General features: G+C 50.4%; 2 pseudogenes; one reads left to right on the top strand and one right to left on the bottom strand.

Moving 5' to 3' along the window:
- Nucleotides 1-1,944: 1,944 nt before the first annotated feature.
- LOC146399346 (18S ribosomal RNA) lies at nucleotides 1,945-3,811 on the top strand (annotated as a pseudogene).
- A 3,716-nt stretch (nucleotides 3,812-7,527) lies between these two features.
- On the bottom strand, nucleotides 7,528-7,973 carry LOC100737043 (large ribosomal subunit protein uL15 pseudogene; annotated as a pseudogene).
- Nucleotides 7,974-8,210: the final 237 nt, after the last annotated feature.

Here is an 8,210-nt window from a genome sequence, read left to right as displayed (position 1 = left end):
CCCTGTGAAGTTTTCAAGCAGTAGCTGCTGGGGCTACTTGCCACAGCTTGTGGGCAAAAGCTGCCCTCCCGTGAGGGGTGTGCTGGCCCCGCAGTGGGGTCCAGCATTGCTCTTTTGCCTAACATGGCCCGCACCTCCTCCCTCTGAGATGGGGGAGGGTCACACTGAGCCAGGCTGTGTTGGCATCCAACGTTGGGCTCTGCATAGGGCGTGAGCACGTGGTGGCCTCCCTCGGAGGGGAAGCAGAGGGGGGCGATGCATGCCTCACCCCAAGCGTGCCCTCCATCCCCTCCACTGCCAGCCAATGTCTGTTCTGCCCACACTCACCTGCAGTTGAAGCTGGTGGGTGGTGGTGGTGAGCAAGCAGTGTTCCCACCACCTGACTTGGAAGAATTTCCCTGAGGGGTCAGGCTCTGAGGGGGGCGACCAAGTAAAGGATGGATAGGAGGAGGACAGAAGGATAGGTGGATGGGTGATTAGGCAGATGAACCCCCCCACATGGCTGGGGGGGTTGCATACGGATCCCAGTAGCAGGGCTGGGTTGTGGGGTGCTCTGGGATGACTGAGGCTGCCTGGTATCCCAGGGGTCCTGGGACTGCCATCATGGTGTGGTGGTGTGATCCCATGCTCGTTTTCCTGGTGGCCTGGTGTGTCTGGGTCGTTTTTCTTTTCCCTGGGCAGGCACCTGTGTCCTTCCATCGCAGCTCTTGCCCCATGTGCATTGCTACCCTTCCCCAATGCTGCTGGCCCTTCCCCTGCCCCAAACAGTTGACCACCCTGCCTCCCCATGCCATGTGTCTCTCTCCCAGCCAACCTGGGACCTGAAATGGCTCCACCTCATGTGGGTGTCACCCTCTGGCCGCCACAGCCAGAAGGGTGTCCCTAGGTGATGTGGTTCTTGGGTTCCCCTTGTGTGTGGGAAGGGGGGAAAGAGAATTGGTCTCAGAGTGTGCATGTGGGGCACGGTGGACATCAGTAGGTGTCTCAGGAGACGGTTTCCATGGGGCAGGTTGTGGCTCTTCAGTGTCATAGGTTGCAGTCAAGGGTCACCAAGAGGGGGGGACCTGGGGGCCAAGGAAAGGTCAGTCGAAGTCCTGGGTGTTGCAGCAGGACTGCCCTTGTGCTGGATGTCTCTGGTGGTGAGACCCCATGTCCTTCCCTGACAGCCAACTCGCATCTGGTTTCTTTGGACAGTCCCCATGCCCACCTCGTGGAGGTCTGTGGCCACCCCCCTCCACCACCATCTCTTTGTGGCATCTCTCTTAATGCTGGCTGCTCCCACATTCATCCTCCTCACTCCCACTCCTCTGTCCAACCACCCATCTGTTCCCATCTGCTGATCCCCAGTCTGCATCCTTGTGTGTCTTGCCTGCTGCAGCCCTGCTCCATGCCTGCCACTGCTTGCTGTTGTATGTACACTGGTGTCATTGCCTGCAGTGAAAGGGCAGCCTTTGACCCACCCTCCATGTGTCCCCTCTCCTCTGAACTCACCTGAGCACCAGTCAGGACGTGGCTAGCCGTGGTGGGCTGGCCACCATAGCTGCACCATTCCCAGGTGGGGCGGTGTTGGAGGGGTACCTTGGGCCTTGGCCATTGAGCCACCCACCATGTCTGAGTGAGCATGTAGATCGGCCCCAAACCAAAGGCCCAGTGCCCTGGCCCTGCTCCCTAGGCTGCCAGAGAGGGAGGTCCACATCAGGGGGGTGGTGGGGAGCTTAGTGCTTCCCCCACCCCTCCATGAGGCTGCTGTGCAGCCCTGTCCTGCTTGCACCCTCAGTCGAGTAGTGGGTGGCCCGTCCTATGTCCTCGCCTGTGGAATAGCAGGCCTTCCCCCCACAGATGTGCACCTCTGCCCCCTGCCCTGCAGATGCTCCCCACCCCCGCACGTGCTGCCCCCACACACCTCACACTGTGGTCCACCTGGCCCACTGTCCCCTCATCTCCTACTTGGTTGATCCTGCCAGTAGCATATGTTTGTCTCAAAGATTAAGCCATGCATGTCTAAGTATGCAGAGCAGGTACAGTGAAACTGCAAATGGCTCATTAAATCAGTTATGCTTCCTTTGATTGCTTGCTCCTCTTCTACTTGAATAACTGATAATCTTAGCGATAATCCATGCCTATGGGCACTGACTCTCTTTGCGTGATGTGTGGTGGGGGGAAATTCATGAATTTATCAGGCCAAAACCAACCTGGTCAGCCTCCTCCCCTCTCTCCCTGGCCCCAGCTGGCAGGGGGAGGGGGTTGGCTTTGGAGACCCTAGATAATCTCAGGCCAATCACATGGCCCTGTGGCAGCAACAACTCCTTCGAATGCCTGCCCTTTCAACTTTCAATGGTAGTCACTGTGCCTACCATGGTGACCATGAGTGATGGGGAGTCAGGGTTCAAATCTGGAGAGGGAGTCTGAGAAATGGCCTCCACAACCAAGGAAGGCAGCAGGCATGCAAATTACCCACTCCGTTCCCAGTGAGGTAGTGATGAAAAATAACACTACAGAACTCTTTCGAGGCCCTGTAATTGGAATGAGTCTACTTTAAATCCTTCCACGAGGATCCATTGGAGGGCAAGTCTGATGCCAGCAGCCATTGTAATTCTACCTCCAATGGCATATATTAAAGTTGCTGCAGTTAAAAAGCTCATAGTTGGATCTTGGGAGTGGGCAGGCTGCCTGCAACAAGGCGAGCCACCACCGGTCCTACACCTTGCCCCTCAGCACCCTCTTGATGCTCTTAGCTTAGGTGCCCCATGGGGCCCTAAGCATTTACTTTGAAAAAAATTAGAGTATTCGAAGCAGGCCCAAGCCTCCTGGATACCACAGCTAAGAATAATGGAATAGGACCATGGTTCTACTTTGTTGGTTTTCAGAACTGAGGCCATGATTAAGGACAGCCAGGGACATTCATATTGCACCACTAGAGGTGAAATTCTTGGACCAGTACAAGATGGACCAGAGCAAAAGCATTTGCCAAGAATGTTTTCATTAATCAAGAACAAAAATCAGAAGTTTGAAGACAATCAGATGCTGTCATAGTTCCAACCATAAACGATACCAACTGGAGATGTGGTGATGTTATTCCCGTGACCCACCAGGCAGCTTCCGGGAAACCAAAGTCTTTGGATTCTGGGGGGAGTATGGTTGAAAAGGTGAAACTTAAAGGAATTGATGGAAGGGCACCACCAGGAGTGGAGCCTGCAACTTATATTGACTCAACATGGGAAACCTCTCCCCACCTGGACATGGACAGGATTGACAGATTGATAGCTCTTTCTCAGTTCCATGGGTGCTGGTGCATGGCCATTCTTTGTTGGTGGAGCCATTTGTCTGGTTAATTCTGATAACTAGTGAGACTCTGGCACTGGCATGCTAACTAGTTATGTGACCTCCAAGTGGTCAGCATCCCCCAACTTCTTAGAGAGACAAGTGGCATTCAGCCCCCTAAGATTGAGCAATAACAGGTCTGTGATGCCCTTAGGTGTCTGGGGCTGCACGTGCACTACACTGACTGGCAGGCACTGGTAACCCGCTGAACCCTGCTCATGATGGGGATCAGGGATTGCAATTATTCCCCATGAACGAGGAATTCCCAGTAAGTGTGAATCATAAGCTTGTGTTGATTAAGTCCCTGCCATTTGTACACACCGCCCATCGCTACTACCAATTGGATGGTTTAGTGAGGCTCTCAGATACACCCCACCAGGGTTGGCACGCAGCCCTGGCAGACTGCTGAGAAGATGGTTGAACATGACTACCTAGAGGAAGTAAAAGTCATAACAAGCTTTCTGTAGGTGAATGTGTGGAAGGATCATTAACCTTTGTGAGAACACGGACTGTGGTGGTGCCCTCTGTCTGCCCTCCAGCTTGCTGGCCCCCTCCACTAGTGTGTGCAGGATGCAAGAGCTGGAGGACGGTATCCAGAGGCATGTGTTGCACAGTGGGAGAAGAGGGGGGCATGACCCAGAAGCAGATGGTGCCCTTGTCATGTTACCCAAGGGGAAGGAAGGAAGGCAAGAGATGCTGGGGGGGGGGAGCGTGGATGGCATCCAATGGACCCGGGTCGGGAGGTCCTGCTGTTCCTTCCCTGGCCTGCTCCTCACCCTGTGCCTTCTCCTCCCCCACAAACCTGGCTGCTACCCACATTCTTCTCTGGTGAACCCCCCTCACTCACTGTGTAGTGCTTGCCTGCACTCTGGCATTTCCCCTCCACCTGACCTTCCTGCTGTGTCCCCGAAGGTAGGTCCGACGGTTGACCCAGGGTTTTTTGGGGGGCCATGACCTGTCACCTGAGTGCCTCTGGCTCATGGGGCCCAACTGCCTGAGGCATGTTCGGCCCACCATGGGATGGGCTTCGCCTCTGGCTGCCAGCTCTGGACCAGGTTTTCTCCCAGTTGTTGGTCCTCTGTGCCTCCACTCCACTGCTCTGATCCTGCTGCCACTTTCCCCAGGGGGCTCTCTCCCTGTGCCCTCCAAGCCTCGGGTCTCTTCTCCGTTTGGCTTTCTCTCTCCCTATCTCCATCCCCATCACCCATGTTTTGGTCCCTGGCCCTGCTTGTGCCCCATGGTTTCCCGTCATAGCGTCCCTTCCAGCATCTGGTTTTGTGGACTTGGTGAGATTGCCATCAGGCGACTATCACCCATGCTCCTTATGTTCTTTTATCTGCTTGAGGAAAGAAGGCATTTTCACACAAAATCAGACTTCTCCATATGTGAGAACACATTTTGAGTGTGTTTAAGCTCCTGAACCCTGCTGTAAACTAGCAGTGCACACAGGGCATATGGAACTGGTTGGGCTCACTTGCCCTTAGTATAACAGAGGCATAGGTGGGAAAAAGGCAAGGATTGGTTTCTGAGGCATACCACCATTTGGTTTGGTGTGTGTTCACTGAGTACAATAGACTTCACAACTAGGAAGCTTGCAGTGTCTTGTTTTGTGGAGTTGGTGATATTGCCATCAGGCCATTTATCTTCTATCTGGCTTCATGCTACTTTTCCCCTCTTGTTGAAAGGAAGATACCTCCTACCATATCAGATTTCTCCATAGAGGAGAAGACTTTTTGAGTGGGTTTTAATCTACTGAAGCCCCCTGAAACAAGCAGTGCACAAAGGGCTTTGGCATTTTTGAGGCTCATTTTCCCTTGGCATAACACTGGCCTAGGCGGGAATAGGGGAAGGGTTCCTTTTGGAACAAAACCACCACTCAGGCTCATGTGTGTTCACAGAGGACAATGTACTTTGCAAGTAGGAAGCTTCAAGCATCCTGTTTTGTGGAGTTGGGGACATGGCCATCAGGAGAATATCTCCCTAACTCTCTGGGTGCTACTTTTCCATGCCTGTGAAGAAGTCGTTTTCCTACCAAAACAGACTCCTCTGCAATTGAGAATTCATTTTGAGTGAGTTTTAAGCTACTGAAGCCCCCTGCATACAAGCAGTGCTCACAGTTCTCTTGGCAGTTGTTGGACTCATTTGTCCTTTTCATAGCATAAGTCTACGTGGGAAAAATGCAAGGCTTAGTTTCCAAAGCAAACCACAATTGTCACAGATGTTCGTTCACTGAGCACAATATACTTTGCAAATAGGAAGCTTCCAGTGTCTTGTTTTGTGGAGTTCATAATATTGCCATTAGACAATTATCACCCTAGCTCGCTAGGTGCTGCTTTTCCCAGCTTGTAGAAAAGAAGGCATCTTCATCCCATATCTGACCTCTCCACAATGGAGAATGCTTTCTCAGTGGGTTTGAAGCTACTGAGCCCCCCTGTAAAGAAGCAGTGCCCACAGAGCTTTTTTAAGTGGTGGTGCTTATTCGCCGTTGGTATAACACAGGTCACAGGTCTTGTGGGAAAAAGTCAAGAGTTGGTTTCCAAAGCAAACCACCATTGGGGTTGCTGTTTGTTCACTGAGTATAATATATTTTGCAAGGAAGAAGCTTCTTGTTATATGTAGTTGGTGAGATTGCATCAGGGGATTATCACCCTAGCTTGCTAGGTGCTGCTTTTCTCCACTTGTGAAAAGAAGGCATTGTCATAACTAGTGAAACTTCTGCACACAATATAACATGATTTGAGTGTGTTTTAAGATAATGAATCCTCCTGCAAACAAGCAGTGCTCCTGGGGCATTTGACACTCTTGCTGTTCAGTTGCCCTTGGTATTACAAAGTTCTAAGGGGGGGGGAAGCAAGGGTTGCTTTCCAAAGCAAACCACCATTGGGGCTGATGTGTGTTTACTGAGGACAATGTACTTCATAAGTCAGAAGCTTCCAGCTTCTTGTTTTGCGGAGTTGTGAGATTGCTATCAGGCAATTATCACCCTGGCTCAGTAGGTTCTGCTTTTCTCTGCATGTGACAGAAGGCATTTTTTGCACAAAACCTCCATATGTGAGAAAGTGTTCTGTGTGGGTTTAAGCTACTGAGGCCCCAGGTAAACAAGCAGTGCACACGGGATATTTGACAGTGTTGGGGCTCATTTGTCCTTGGTAAACCAGAGGCCTAGGTGGGAAAAAGGCAAGGTTTGCTTTCTGAAGCAAACCATCATTGGGGCTGGTGTTCATTCACAGAGTAAAATATACTTTGCAAGTGGGAATCTTTGAGCCTCCAGTTTTGCGAAGTTGGGAGCATTACCATCAGGAGATTATCTGCCTGGCTCGCTAGGGGCTGCTTTTCCCTGCTTGTGAAAAGAAGGCAATTTCATACCAAATCAAATTCTCCATATCTGAGAATGTGTTTGAGTAGGTTTTAAGCTACTGAATCCCATTGCATCCAAGCAGTGCTCACAGTTCATTTGGCAGTGTTTGGTCTCATTCACCTTTGGTATAACACAGGCCTTGATGGGAAAAATCGAGGCTGTGTCTCCTAAGCACACCACCATTGGGGCTGACGTTTGTTCACTGAGTACAATATACTTTGCAAGTAAGATGCTTCTGGCATTTGGATTTGTGGACTTGTTGAGGCTGCCATCAGGAGAATATCACCCAGGCTCTCTATGTTCTCCTTTATCTCTGCTTGAGAAAAGAAGGCAGTTTCATAACAAATCAGACTTCTCCATAAATGAGAACAGGTTTTGAGTGTGTGTTAAGCTACTGAAACCCCCTGTAAGCAAGTAGTGCACATAGGGCATTTGTCAGTGGTGAGGCTGATTTGCCATTGGCATAACACAGTTCTAAGTGGGAAAAAGGTGAGGGTCAATTTCCAAAGTAAACAACCATTATGACTGCTGTTTGTTCACTGAGTACAATATACTTTGCACGTAGGAAGCTTCTAGTATTTGGTTTTGTGGTGTTGGTGAGATTGCGATCAGGAGATTATCACATGGTTTCACTAGGTTCTGCTTTTCTCTGCTTGTGAAAAGAAGGCTTTTTCATACCAAATCAGACTTCTCCATAAATGAGAACACATTCTGAGAGAGTTTTATACTACTGAAGCCCCTCTTCCTCCTCCCGCTCCTATTCTGCCTCTCCCTCCTCCTGCCCACTCTCCTCCTCCTCTTTTTTTTTTCCACTTGTTAACATTTAATGAATTTCACACCATGTGGTTTCAAGCTACAAGGACACAGGACTCACTCACACCCATAATCTTATCCTTAGCTCTTCTGCTGAAGGATTTGACCTTCAGGACGACACCCTGCTTTGGGAGTTTTCCCTTTCCTAGAACTTTGTAGTAGCCTGATGGTACACCATCAGTGATAGGGGCAGCTCCACTCTTGTTCTTTGCAGCATTTACCCATGTCTGCTTACTGACCAAGGTCCACAATGTGTCACGGTTGACAGCTCACAAAAGCTCTGGTTCCTCTCTAAGTGGTACTGCCTCATACCAACTTTCCCAAGGTATCCAGAGTGATTTTTGTTGAGGTTGAACCTTCAGCAATACATACCTCCAGCATTACCCCAGACTCCTGGGTGCTTCTGGTGTTTGTTGATGCAGCCATGGCCATGGCTCATGTGGCCCCCAAGTTTCCAAGTCTTCCTTCGTCTGGATGGCATGTCACTGGCTTCAACAAAAGAGGAGGGCTGATTTCTTAATGGTGCTGGTAATCTGAAAAGGTCCTGGAACAGCCAACCTCTGGGTTCCTGTAAAGTGTAGTAAAAGATGGCCTCACTGTTCATCCAAATTTCATCCCTCTATCACTACCTGCAGCTGAAAACATCCTTATAAATGGATGTTCATAGTATTTACCTGTCCTGTCTCCCTTGACACAGTGAGAAATGGAACTTCCTCAC

This window comes from Sus scrofa, chromosome 10 (genome assembly GCF_054392235.1).
Source record: "Sus scrofa isolate SSC_HxYL_T2T_F1_AM1 chromosome 10, Sscrofa_HxYL_maternal_Yorkshire_Landrace_v2.0, whole genome shotgun sequence".
Taxonomy (NCBI): domain Eukaryota; kingdom Metazoa; phylum Chordata; class Mammalia; order Artiodactyla; family Suidae; genus Sus; species Sus scrofa.
This window is presented reverse-complemented; position numbering and strand designations above follow the sequence as displayed.